Here is a 12,625-nt window from a genome sequence, read left to right as displayed (position 1 = left end):
AGTTTTAAGCATTTCTAGCAGCAACACGAAATACAGGACAAAGAAACATCCAATGACCGAAAGCAAAAGAACCCGACACATACGAAGGAGCCGAAGACAAGCTACGAATATTCTTGGCACAGTGCGAAGGATATTTTGCCGTTAAGGGATATGGAGAATACCACAATGAGATCAAGATTCTATATGTGGAATCTCTACTAAGAAGACTCGCGGGGCAATGGATCATGCCCTTCGAAGATAGAAGGAAATATAGAGAATGGGTCACGTATGAAGAGTTCAAGGCAACACTCTTCGAGCAATTCGGGGATTCCAACATCAAAGAAACAGCAAGAAGAAAGCTGGAAAAACTCCAACAAGGAAAATAAACCTTTTCGGCATACTGGAACGAATGCCGACTATTGGAATACGAGGCCGAATTTGATGATGCTACTCTCTACATTATCCTCCTAAGAAATTGCAGCGAGGAACTCCGAGAGGCATGGAGAATCTCCGACTTACGCTACACAACAGCAAAACAATTTGCAAGATGGGCGATCGATAAGGAAAGCAAACTAAACATAGTTTGAAGCAACTCGGAAAACACTATAGCACACAAAGTGGTCCAATCATCCAGGAATGTGGACGGAACCTTCAAACCACAAGCAGCTCGAGGTGAAAGGCGAGCATTACCACCAGGCAAGCCAATGGAGTTGGACAAATCAAGAGCAAGACCTGCTCTGAACCTGTCTAAGGAAGAATACACCAGAAGAATAAACGGGAAACTTTGCCTAAGGTGCGGAAAAGCAGGACATCGGATACAAGAATGCAGAAGCCGACCTGACAGCGGGTACTAAGGCACCAAAGCTGCTGGAAATAATCTCTTCCAAAATCAAAAGATTAGCAACATTCGTGAAATGATCGCAGAAGATTCAGTGGTGGAAAACGATGAGGGTCCCCAGTAAACGGTGGTCTGGGAGACCCAAGATGTGGACCTGGAAAACCCATCAAGTTAGCAAACTACTACATGGCACTACATAGGCAAAGAGGAGAAGAGGATGGAGATCATGTGATGATCAAGACGAAGATATACAATGAAGAAGACGAAGAAACAACAATATATGCAATTCTCGACTCAGGGGCTACTGAAGATTTCATCAACAAGGAAATCTGCGACAAATACGGCCTCCATACCAAAGAAACAAAGAATGCGAGACAAGTCTACCTAGCCGATGGAAAGCCAAGCGCAATGGGTCCTATAATCCATATGGTGACAGTACTTATGGACATTGACAGCTATAGGGAAATGGCAACCTTTCAGGTAGCAGATCTCAAGAACCATGAGATAGTTCTTGGGATACCATGGTTGCGAAAACATAATCCGACAATTGATTGGAACAAGAACAACATGACCTTTTGTTAGGAATGCCAAAACCTGATACCTAGGAACCACCCTAAGTAGGGTAACCCCACTTGGAATCGGAATCTCTGGTCTCCAACACCCCCCTCTGGCTTCCTTACGGGGCCCACGCGTCATTATAATATCAATCTCAGTTGCGTCCTGTGACTATATTACCACAAAATTGAAGGTGTTAGAATAGCACCCTATACGTCGTAGCCATCCATCCGACCAGATCTTGTTCACAGGATATATGAGAGGCCACCTTCGGCTAGGTCCAAGAAATGGAACGGAGTAATTCCGTCACCTACTCAGAGAGTTACCTGGCTTCAAAGACATGACACCTTTGGCATAGGCCGTAGGTAACGGGATGATTTTGTACAAAGAGATGGTATCAAATGGTAAAGGATCGCTACTGGAGACCAATACATTTACATCTACCAGAAGAGTTTAGAACTCCAAAAGACACTAACAAAGAAGCCAACGAACTTCACGGAGTGTTGCAACTGGGTTTCAGAATACGTCGTAACCATGGGGTGATTCTCAATACTATAATAGTTACTGAAACCTACTATCCAGAGAGCAACCAAGGGTTGTCGACAGAGGGATTAATTACCAATCTGGAGGAATAGCTTCCTACGAGTTAATAGGAAGTCATCCAGAGAAAATCTATCGGTTGGGTATAGAGTTACAAAGGATCGGAGTCAGACGACCTAAGATGGTTGTAATGACGACCACCTTTGCAGATATAGCCGTGGATAAAACTGATCATTTTATCAATGGCGAAGACAATTGGGGCCAACTCAGTTCAACTTAAGAACTAGGCCATAAGTCTAAAGACCCTGCTAATCGGGATATTACTATTGGGGGCAACACGTTTCCTAAGAAGAAATATCATAATTACCGAAGACAGTGTGATGGTTTTCAGGGTCCACAGGTGTTCGCACCTTAGAAGAAAACTCGATGTCGCAAATTACGATTGAAGAAGTACATAGTTCCATGATAAATAGATGTAGTCCGCAAACACTCAGAGGCGGAATATAAATATCAAAGTTCCTCCCAAGCTTTAGACATCATCAAGCAACGGAGAAGAGACCTTAACAATATAATATTGTTTTTACAATTCTACCCTACTTTACCTATTTTACTTCACTCCTAGTAGTCATAAACGAAACGAGCAAAGTCCGAGCTTTCCTAGACATTCTCTGTCTACAGAAACAAATCTCAATTGGCCTAGACAACCTTGAAGTCTATCAAGTTGTCTCCACCTAACACCTTTACAAGTAAACTATGTGTGACACGATGTCTCAACAGTTCGCCTGTGGTCTACTTGACACTAATACAAGAAGTGGAAGAAGAAACTTTGCATGCAAAGTTCACCGAGTTGTGGCAAGAGAAGAGAGTCCGGATACAAAAACTGGACCAAGAGGTAAAAGTACCTACCAAGGGTTCCAAAGGGGCAGTGGGACATGACCTGTATGCCAACAAAGTAATCAAAATACCTGCCAATGGGCAGGCAATGATAGTAACAGGGATAGCCATCAGACTACCAGAAGGTACCTATAGACGGATAGCACCCCGCAGTGGTCTAGCAGTTAAACATTGACTTATGACCATGGCAGGGGTAATCGATGTCAACTATACAGGTGAAATCAAAGTGGTCCTGGCCAACCTGGCTCAAGAGGACTATGAAGTTCAAAAAGGCGATTGAATTACACAGTTAATCATCGAAAAAATAAACAAAGAGGATCTGCCCGAAGTAGATCAACTGGAAGAAACCACAAGAGGAGACAAGGGATTTGGAAGCACAGACCAAAACCAGCCCGATACAACGAAGAGAATTGAGATCATAGAGATCACAGCACAAGCCTTTGGATGGTACTATCGAAGAGGAGATACAACTGGAATTCTCAAATGGACATACGAAGACGAAAAAGCGGTCCTAATGAAAATCAACATCAGCACAAAACTAGCAATCCAAGACAAGAAATACCAAAGCAAAAAGGGATGGAAAGAATTGATTCCAAATGAATATCATCAATTCAAAAACCTCTTCCAAGAAGAGGAAGCTACTGAGCAACCACCTTGAAGACCGGGAATCGATCATGAAATTCAGCTGGACAAAGACGAGAAAACAGGAAAAACAAAAGAGATTCCCTACAAGAAGTTATACCTACTGGGGGAAGCGGAGCTCGAAGAACTTAGGAAGTATATCGAGCAAAACTGAAAGCAAGGATAGATCAGGGACTCCTTCGTATGAGGAGGATCCCCAATACTATTCGTCAAAAAGAAAAATGGAAAAATAAGACTCTGTGTAGACTACAGAGCCCTCAATTCGGTTACCAATAAAGATCGATATCCACTACCCTTGATTGGAGAGGCACTGGATAGGCTTCAGTCAGCAAAATACTTCACCAAACTGGACATCAAGAACGCATACTATAATATATGCATCAAGGCAGGAGATGAATGAAAGACTATATTCACCTCAAGATACGGAATGTTGGAATACTAGGTTATATCTTTCAGGCTAACCAATGCACCAGCTTCATTCCAGAGATGGATCAACAAGGTACTCAATAAGTACCTCGACATATGTTGCATCGTATACTTGGACAACATACTCATCTACTCGGAAAACATGCAACAACACCAAAAGGATATCAGCAATATCATGGCCACAATACAAGGATCAGGAATGAAGATCAAACCAACAAAATGCGAATTCCATAAGGAAGAAACGGAATACTTCAGATTTATCATCAATCGAAGTAGGGTCAAGGTCAACCCTGTCAAAACAGCAGCCATATGGGATTGGGCCAAACCAAACAACAAAACAGATGTTCAATGCTTTATGGGATTCTGCAACTTTTATCAAAGGTTCATAGAGGAATTGAGCAAGCTTGCAAAACCACTCTATAACCTAACAAAGAAAGACAAGAAATGGGAATGGGGAAAAACGGAACAGAATGCATATGATGCAATACGAACGCATCTAACATCGGCGACCATATTGATTCATTTCAACCCAAACCGAAGGACAATAATTGAAACGGATGCCTCAAAATATGTGTGTTCAGGCATACTATCGCAACAATGCGAAGACGGAAAATAGAGGCCAGTGTCTAATCGATCCATGACAATGACCCCCGCAGAGTGCAACTACGACGTTGAGAATAAACTATTAGCGATAGTTCAAGCATTAAAGGAATGGAGGAGATACATATTGAACAACAACCATCCAGTCCGAGTTCTAACCGACCATAAGAATCTAGTCCCATTCATGACTACGAAAGAACTAAATGCCTACCAGATAAGGTGGATAAAATACCTTAGCAAATACAACTTCAAAATCGAATACCGACTAGGCAAAGAGAGTGGAAAACCAGATGATCTCACAAGGATTGCAAGCGACAAACCACAAACGAAAAAAGATGAAAGAATCAAACAAAAAGCATGAACACTATTACCAAAAACTTACTTCGAGGCAATGGAGATTATCCAATTCACATCACTTGAGGAAAAGGAAATTGAGAAATCAAACCAAAGAGACAAAACAGTTCAGGCAATAAGAGAAGCATTGAAAGAAGGAAAAAAGGAGATGAAAGGAATTGCTCTGGGTTTATGCCAATGGAAGGATGGAAATATGTAGTACGATGAAAAACAATAGATTCCGGAAAAAGAAGAGATAAGGACAGACATCATACGACAATACCACGATATCCAATCAGCAGGACACGGAGAAATGGCTCAAACTACAGAATTCATCACGAGGTCATTGTATTGGCCAGGACTGCACGAAAATGTCAAACGATATATTAAAAACTACGACATATGCCAAAGGACGAAAACGGCTAAACACACACCATATAGATTACTGAAATTGAACGAAGTTCCCGAATAACCATGGAAAACAATTACTATGGATTTCATCAGGGACCTACCGGCATAGGAAAATTGCGATAGTACCCTGGTCATGGTGGATCGTCTGACCAAAATGAGTCATTTCATTCCAGTCAGAAAAGATATCGACATGAGGGATTTTTTACAAACATTCTTCCAAGAAGTCTTCCGACTTCACGGCCTCCCAAAGAATATCATTACCGATCGAGGAACACTATTCACATCAGGACTATGGAACAAAGTAACCAGAGAAATAAGGATACGAAACAGGATGAGCACAGTGTTCTACCCGCAAACGGATGGACAAACGGAACGGGTAAATGCAATACTCGAACAATACATAAGGGCCTGTGTCAATTATCAACAAAATGGTTGGTACAAACTGTTATCAATGGACGATTTCGCATATAACAATGGAAAGCAAGCAACGATTGGCATGACACCCTTCTTTGCAAATTACGGACAACATCTACAAAGTCAGGCTACATATCATACGATTAATGGTATAATACCGGACAAAGCAGATATGGGAAAACTACACAAAATATTACAATACAAAATGAGTCAAGCACAACAACGATAAAAAGAACAATACGATAAACACCAAAGACCAGATCTGAACATACAACCAGGAGATATGGTATGGCTAATACCACACAATATCCATACGACGCGACCATCAAAGAAATTGGCCTACAAGAAAATTAGACCATTCAGGATACTGGAAAAAGTGGGCAGCTAAGCTTATAAACTCGACCTCCCACACTCGATGCGAATACACAACACATTCCACATCTCACTCCTCGAATTACACAATGACAACAAGTTTCCCTCACAAATAATTATTCCTCCTTCTCCAATTGAACTTAACGGAGAACCAGAATATGAGCTCGACGAAATAGTCGATTCTCACTTCTTCCACAATCACCTCCAATAACGAGCCACATGGACGGGATATTCGCCCGAACACGATAAAACTTGGTACTTCGCACATAACTGTGAACACGAACAAGATGCCATCTCAACCTTCCACCAGCGATACCCAAGCAAGCCCGGCCCAGGTAACGATCACATTCAACCAAGACAAAGGCGAGGGAAAGGCTCCCACGCCATTATAACAACACAAGGGCTGGGGTGATAGCCCCCACCAAACCACACCCACCAGCCCCAAATACTCATTCATAGGACCGACCGACAAAGAACTCAGAGAGAGGAAAAAATAAGTACAGCATCACGTCATGTCATGGACAGTATGCTATGATGACGGGTGCCAAATACACTTTAGCGACCAAGAAGGCTCAGGATAGTTCCCGAGGGGATGTCGAAAGCGTGGTCCACGACCGGACCACGTCCTGAAGCATTGGCAACAATGCTTCAGAAATGGATGCAGGATGCACCGGGTACAGAAAGTTTCTGGGGATACTACCCACAGAAGGATGGAAGCAGAAAAGAGTTGGAAGGAGAAGATACCAGGAAGGCATGGGCTACGAGGACGCGGTCCAGGGAGGGAGGGGCCCAAAACTCCTCAGCAGACATGAAACCGGACGTCAGGAGCCTGGACAGGCAAATCCGAGTACTCCGAGAATAACTTGGCCAGGTCGAGGCCACAATTTCGGCAAATGACAAAATGATCGCAGAGCTAAAACAGCTGAATGATAATCTGTGGCACACAATTGAAATGGCAAATCTGACTCTAGAATCGGTAAGGGTCAGATGGAGGACAGCAGACGAAAAGTTCCACAAGTTGAGAAGTACCAGGCACTCGGCAGGATGGGAACTATTGAAACTGGAAGAAAAAGCCGGATGGGACTCAGGCTTAGGAGGAGGGGAGCTAATGTCACGAACGTGGCTTGGCATGAAAAAGATTTTTACGTGACATATGGCTATGAGTCACAGGTATGTTATTGTTTCATACATATGACTCATTCAAGTCATATGATTTGTTATGTGTAGGATTTGTGATGCTTTCGCACATGGCTCAAATATGAGTCATGGGAGGTACGCCTGGTGAGTATGCCTTGCTAGTGTGCCTTACAGATAAGCCTTGCGCATATGATTTATGTTTCACACATGACTTCATTATGAGGTCATTTGTGAAACATAAATGACTCAGTCAAGTCATATGACTTGTTTATTGCATTATGATTGATTTATGAGTTTTTGCACATGATCTCGCTATGAGGTCATGGGTTTTGAGCATGTGACCACTTTGGTCACATGATTAGTTTGTTATGATTTGGTTTTGCACATGTGACCACTTTGGGTCACATGATTAATGGCAGGAAGAATACTATATAAAGAGGCTGATGTGGCCAAGGAGGATAAGTTCTTCATGCTTTGTTCTAAGTACTTTTCCTACTTATTACTTTAACAAATATAAAATACCTTTATGATCTTTATCTTTATTGCAATGCTATTGTTATGCCAAGGAAAGTTCTTCACGAAGAAGAGTTAGAAAAAGCTTACAATATGCGTTCCCGATAGAAGACAGAGGTCTTGTACTATCGGTGATGTAAGCAAAGGCCTAGCACTATCGTAAGACGAAGAAAGAAGGAGAAAGAGAAGGGAAGTATCGTTCCCCGTCGCCAAGAACTAACCATCCAAAAAGGGATCGTTACAATTATATGGACAATTTGTGATCTTGGAAAAATGAAAAAATTGAGCCTACAAACTCAATATTTCAGATTGATAGAACATGAACTCAGTGTTCTATATATCTCTGTTAGAACCTCACAGGAAGTCAATTCATATAGATAGACAACAACCTTCCAGAGAGCCCGAAGATATTGAAGGTGACTTTCAATGGGAAATAGAGAAAATTGTAAGAAGTAAGATATGCTCTTACATAAAGAAAGTACGCGGTCGCGACCAGGAGATACGTGAACTATGGTATTTTGTTGAAAGGTATGATTATTCTAAAGAGTAGAATACCTAGAAACCTACCATAGGTATGGATAATACAAGGGAAATGGTTGAAGAATTCTATCATAATAATCTGGAAATGTCACAACAAGCAGAGGAAGAACAATGAAGAAAAGGTTTTCCTACTATGGTCAAGCAAATGCGGAAGGTTTTTTACCTTGCTCTCATTAGTTCCTAAAGAAGCTAATGTTTCAGGTTTAATGATTTATTGTTTTAATTTAATTTTTAATTTGTAATATATTTTGTATGTACCCAAAAGGCATTGGGGCGAAGCCTTAAGAGGAGGGAGTTCATGTTAGGAATACTGGGATCCAATACCTATGTATCACTCTAAGTAGGATAACCCCACTCGGAATCGGAATCCCTGGTCTCCAACACCCCCCTCATGTCCCCTTACTGGGCCCACGCGTCATCATACATATCAATCTCAGTTGTGTCCTGTGACTACAATGCTACAGAATTAAAGGTGTCTGAATAACACCATATACATCCTTTACCGTCTGTCCGACTAAATCCCGTTTGCAGGATGTGTGAGAGGGGACCTTCCGCTGGGTCTGAGAAGTAGAATATAGTAAATCGGACAACTACTCAGGGAGTTACTAGGCTTCAATAATGTAACATCTTTGGCATAGGCCATCAGTAATGGGACGTTTCGCATAAAGAAATGCTATCGAATAGTAATGGATCTCAAGGAGAGACCAATACATTCACATCTACTGTACAATAACCAGAAGAGTTTAGAACTCCTAGGAATACTACCATGGAAGCCAATGAACTTCACAAAGTGTTACAACTAGATTTCGGAATACGTTGTGGCTGTGGGGACAACTCCCAATACAACAATGGCGATTGAAATCCTGTTATCCAGAGTAACCAAAGGTTGCCAACTGAGGGAATATTTATCAAACCAGTGGAATAGCTTTCTGCGAATTAGTAGGAAATCCTCCAGAAGATATCTATCAGTTGGATAAGGAGTTATGAAGGTTTGAAGTCAGGCAACCTAGAAAGGTTATAATTACGACTACCTTCACAGATACAATCCGCAGATGAAACTGATCATTTCATCAATGATGGAGACAATTGGAGCCAACTCAGTTCGACTTGAGAACTAGGCCATAAGTCTAAAGACTCTAATGATTGAATAACTACTATTGGGAACAGTATAGTTCCTAGTTAGTTATATCGTAATTGCCGAAGAGGTTGTGGTAATTTTCAGGGTCTCTAGATATTTGTATCGTAAGTTATAATCAGAGAGTTACATAGTTGTATAATAAATAGATGTAGTCCACAAATACTCTGACGTGGAATATAAATATTGAAGTGCCTCCTAAGCTTTAGACATTATCAAGCAATGGAGAAGAAACCTTATCAATATAATTTTATCTTTACAATTCGATTCTACTTTACTTATTTTACTTCACTCTCAGTAGTCATAAATAAAACAAGCAAAGTCTAAGCCTTTCTAGACAATCTCCGTCTACAGAAATGAATTTTAGTTGGTTTAAACAAATCTGAAGTTTATCAGGTTGTCTCCGCCTAATACAGAAGTGGACATTTTGGTCACCTCCTTCCTATCTTTGTGCTGCTTGTAGAGTTAAATTGTTTTTTATTTTCTTTTATAGTAAACAGGACTGCAGGATGGTATATAGATGGGATGGTAGTGATTTTTAGTTTTTTGTACAAGAAACTTGCATTTACTAGGTACCCCTGTAGTTTTAGAGCTTCAGCCTGTGTCTCACCTGTTACCCATACACCTTGGTGTTCCAAGATTTGTCCTTAGAACTCCTTGGTCAGGTATGATACAGACTTGCGGCAAGGGCTCCAGTTGGTTCCATATCAGAAGGACTTCAGGCGCATAGGCGAGGAAGGCTTTCTTTACTGTTGATGGTCTTGTATTTAGTGTTTGTGTTTGGACATGGTACAGGAATGTTTGAATTATGTGGCTAGAGGTTTAATTATTTTATAGTTAGTAGTAGTTCTATTTTGTATTAACCACATCCTGGTGGGGACTTGTCATATGCCGGAGTTGGTAGTACAAGTATAAATAAAATTTGATTGAATGTTCTAAGTACTTTTCTCATCCTTACTTTCAACCCATCTCCAAATGTAAAGGTTTGTCTTTGACCAATCAGAGCCCTTGATTTCTATCTCATGATATACTTCACTTCTTTAACCTTGTGCACCTTTTTAGACTTCCTTGTTATTCCTCCCTCTACATTTGCTAGAAGTTCTTAATTCCTCTTACTTATCTTTACAGCTATTCATTTTAGTCACCTTCTTACCATTGCAATGACCAAGCGAGCCTCTGCCGCCTCCACCACATCTACTTTATGTTCATCCATGGTTTTATCTTGTGCCATTTAGAAGAACTTAGTCCTGGAGGCTAAAGTCATTTACCTTTAGCGCCAGGTCTCTATCCTTTCTCAGCAACTTCCTCATACTGTGAAGGAAGTGTCTACTCTGTTGGTAGCCCTAGTCTCTGAACGTAATACAGTTCACAGTTTGGTCACTATGCTGGCAGCCAATGCTCCTACAGTTATCCCCTCTTTGCCTGTCCCCTCAGTTGCTATGGTTATTGTTAGTTAACAAAAATAACTAATCACCCAAGGTACGTGGCAACCATCATCCATCACTCCTCCCCCCATTTTCAACCCCATCAAAAGAAATTGTATCAACTCAACCAAAACTCAATCACATTATCTGATTTTTTTCCCTTTAAATACTATACCTCCTATTCTTCACAGTTATTCAAGAAAGCCTATTTTAACCCATTACTTCTCTGAGTTTACCAGAAGGAGAATCTTTGGGTTACACAAGCTTCAGATGGAATATCAGCAGATTTCTGACTACCTCAATATTCTTCTTACAACTGTTAAAAACACAATCTCAAAGAAAGACTTAGAGGACAAGGAGAGGAATAGTGGAGCCCTCTCAGGGGAATGTTATACTAGCGGTTCTCCCGCCATTGCTTGCAGCTATAGTGGTAGGTACTGGTGTAGGTGGTCCGATTCCTGATTCATCAAGTCTGATGGAGGTGTATGCTCCTAGTGTGAGTGATGTAGTTCTCTTTACGGTGGCGTCAGTTATAGTAGTATCACCTCCTTCGGAGGAGCAGGTGCCTGAGACCTCTGTGGCTGAACCCTTAGCTAGTCAGAATAATACCTCTGGTAGTGTCCCCTCTATAGTGGTGTGTGGTGATGAGGATGGTCTATCCACTCCTGTTTCTTAACCTACACCTAGGGGTTAAAAGAAGAAGAACAAGAAGCGCCAGGTTAAATGAGATTAATCCTTACCTTTACCACTTGTCACTAGCTCTGATAGGTCATCGCCCTTACCAGTACGCGTCTAGTTATGCCCAGCTACTACAGAGTCCATGGTGGGTCTGCCATCTATAGAGGAAGTTGAGGAATTCGTGGAGAATAATGTCTGGGTATGTTCAGCCAGGTGCCGATGGCTCAGGGATACAATCTCTCTAGTGACTTCTATTGAGGTATTTGGGCTGCACTGCTATTGTGATGCACCTCGAATAGTTTAAGATAGATCATACCCACTTAACTAGGGAGCTCTTGCTCTGTCAGTCAGCTTTCCTTTAGGTCTACATGCTTGGGTCATGGGTATTTCTTTTATTTTGGGAATTTTATGGCCAGTTGCCAGAGTAGTCAGTAGGGGTGTTCCAGGATCATTGTATGGGAATGCTCAAGTGAGCTTCTATTGTAGGGGAGGCTTTATGGGACAGTATTTAGACTAGGCATAGTATTTCACATTTTTTTGGACAAAGAACCTCGTCAGATTGGTCTTTTGTTCAGCTTCAGCTACACTTAGTACTGGTTGACTTCATACCAGAGGGGCTACGGACTCGGACCACGGACAGTACTAGGTTGTTTGATGGTTTTGTAATTAGATTTTATGTAGGCATGACTCAGGAATAGTTGGTGCAGGACTGTAGACTTAGTTAGCCTATAGTTAGTGGTATACTAGTTAGCAGTATCCCTGTGTTGGGGGGGAGCTCGTCATATGCCAGTGTTGGCAGTACAAGTTTAATAAAATTAGATTGACTTCTAAGTACTTTTCCTACTTACTACTAATGTCCTTACGAATGTAAAACACCTTTAAGCTCTTTACTATTATCATGACCTCTATTATTATTATAATGAACAAACTCTACACCAGACAGAATGAGTAAAAGTTTACGATAGGCATTACAGATAGAAGACATCGTTCTTGTACTATCACTAATATAGGCCCAGGCCTAAGAGCTATCATATCTGAAAATAAAAAGAGATGTATTATTCTCTATTGCCAAGTACTAATCACTCAAAAGGCAGATCATTACATATACTTACAATCTAATTTGTATGTGGTCTAATATTGTATAATATTAAGTTAATGCTAAGGTGTCTTGCAATGCAATGCCCAAGAAATTGT

The sequence above is a fragment of the Tuber melanosporum genome, assembly GCF_000151645.1.
Source record: "Tuber melanosporum whole genome shotgun sequence assembly, scaffold_49, strain Mel28".
NCBI classification, from domain to species: domain Eukaryota; kingdom Fungi; phylum Ascomycota; class Pezizomycetes; order Pezizales; family Tuberaceae; genus Tuber; species Tuber melanosporum.
Note: the sequence above shows the minus strand (reverse complement) of the source record.